General features: G+C 44.7%; 1 non-coding gene across 1 annotated transcript; it reads right to left on the bottom strand.

Annotated features, from left to right (window-relative positions):
- Window positions 1–104: 104 nt before the first annotated feature.
- On the bottom strand, window positions 105–223 carry LOC130395672 (5S ribosomal RNA). The gene has a single exon (XR_008898700.1). It is a non-coding gene; the product is annotated as a 5S ribosomal RNA (ribosomal RNA).
- Between the last annotated feature and the right edge of the window lie 1,988 nt (window positions 224–2,211).

Below are 2,211 nucleotides of genomic sequence, written 5' to 3'. Positions count from 1 at the left end.
CGTTGTCAGTCTTTGTATGTTGCTTAAATCCTCCAAAGCGGTTGGCAGTAAACATCAGGTCACGGTAGGCCACGGAGGCAATGAGCTTGAGTTGAAAAAGAAAAAGCTTACAGCACCTGGTATTCCCAGGCGGTCTCCTATCCAAGTACTAACCAGGCCCGACCCTGCTTAGCTTCCGAGATCAGACAAGATCGGGCGTGTTCAGGGTGGTATGGCCGTTAAGCAATTAGTTGCTGGCTGCAAACAACCGGTTTTACTACAGTCGCACATAAGGAGTGAGAGAACCCTGCTGAGGCTTCGCCGTTAACACGTTTACAAAAAACAATCATTAGTCCGCTTATAAAGGCCTTCAGTAATTGATTCCGTAGATCTCCTTATCCAATGTAATACGGATCATTTGGACATCTGAATTCATTAATTATCTGAAAATACACTGCGCTATCCATTGTGCGTGTGATGTTTAAATGTTTGAACCAAGGTTAACGGTTAAAGTGTCAGAGCACATGGGTGTGCAGATTTTGGACGTCCTCCCATGATCTGGGGGTGTTCCACGAACGGAGGTTTAACAACACTGAGTTAACGCTGAACCTCTAGGTTGATTGACCTGTGCCGACCCAACCCAGAGTTTTCGTGTTTCCACCAGCAGCGGTTACTGCATTAGTTCAATCAACTCGGGGTTGGTTAACACAGGGTTTGTGCGCGTCACGCAAACTTAAAAAGACGTGATGTATGGATCATGGAAACCCTGATCGATATGGCGAAACGGGCCGCTTATTTCAATGAATGGAACCTCCAGGTTCTCCTGGAGAGCTATGACGAGGAGAAGGACTTATCACAAGAAAAGGGAACGCTAAAACTCTGGACACCCGGAGAAGCAAAGCCTGGCAGCGGATCGCTGACCGCGTAAATGCGTTAGTACAACGTCAAAGCATGATCCTTAATATTTGAGCCATGATATATAAATATCCCAGTTAAGCATTCTTAAAGATCCTACCACATAACCCCTTTCTTCTAAAACAATATGTAGCCTACTCCGATTGCTTCCAAGCGGTCAGAGGATCAAGTATAAAATGAAGTATAAAAAACATACAAACTGGTAAGCTTTTCCCACATCGTCTGGTATAAATTTAAATAAGCCATTTTTTTTAAGCCAATCGTGGATAAAGGCCGACAGTCGGCAGCCTGGATCTGGCCCTCAAATTGTCTTGACCCCGGTGGAGGAGCTGTTAATAAACATAAATTCAGGGCGCCCCTGGCATGGAGGGGGTACTGGAGGTACCTACCACCTCAGAGAGTCATGGGCCCATACCCACACTGGTGAATTGGTTTTGTGGTTTCTTGTATTTTAGATTTTTTTTTGCCTTCGAAGTAACACATGCAAACCGTGTGCTTGCCACAGCGCATACTATTCCAAATGTTTCTTTTTGGTAACTGGGTAGAAAACCTAAAGTGACAATTCATCACTTCACAGATCAAGATGGATCAGTGCTTGTATGAAGCCGCCGGCTACGATCGAACATTCTCCAGTGGATGCAAGTCCGTTAGGGACTCTTTTATACTTTATGTTGTAAATGCCTCTCGGCATAGTACTCAGAACTAATATTGCTCTTTGTATGATAGGAGGCCGATACAATCTTGGATGGGTCATCTGAAACGACTGTGATGTGCTCAGCATCTCCAACATTATAGCCTAGATAAAACTACCATTTGAAAAAAACGGAGGGCTACGCAAATAGTCTGGAGTGAACTGAGGCCAGGTCCTCGATTGGTAGTGTTGGCTATGTAAGGCTATTTAAATATATAAAGATTTGCGCGAGAAATCTATATCTCTCCACTCCAGCAAAAAGTCATCCAATATGCCAAGATGTCGAGCCGTGGTCTTATCAATCGCTCCCGGTGGATTGCAGTATAATTTGCGCTCTGATATCAGCAGTTCTCTCATCAAAAGGGCATGCCATTGTGAACACATGAATCTGCGGTGAACGCCGGTTGAATACCCACAAACCGGGTTATGTTTCAAACTTAACCTGCGCAAAACCTGGTCCGACCAGGTTTGATTCAGAGCATATGTTGCTATAGCAACTAACATACCGTGATCCTTTTGGAACGGAAAACCTAGGGTTAAAGCAAACCTGGGTAACTACCGGTTATGTGATTAAAACCGGCTTTTGTGAACACCCCACTGAAGTGAGCGTGCGTGTTTGTGTTGGT

Source organism: Gadus chalcogrammus, chromosome 12 (genome assembly GCF_026213295.1).
Source record: "Gadus chalcogrammus isolate NIFS_2021 chromosome 12, NIFS_Gcha_1.0, whole genome shotgun sequence".
In the NCBI taxonomy this organism is placed as follows: Eukaryota; Metazoa; Chordata; class Actinopteri; order Gadiformes; family Gadidae; genus Gadus; species Gadus chalcogrammus.
This window is presented reverse-complemented; position numbering and strand designations above follow the sequence as displayed.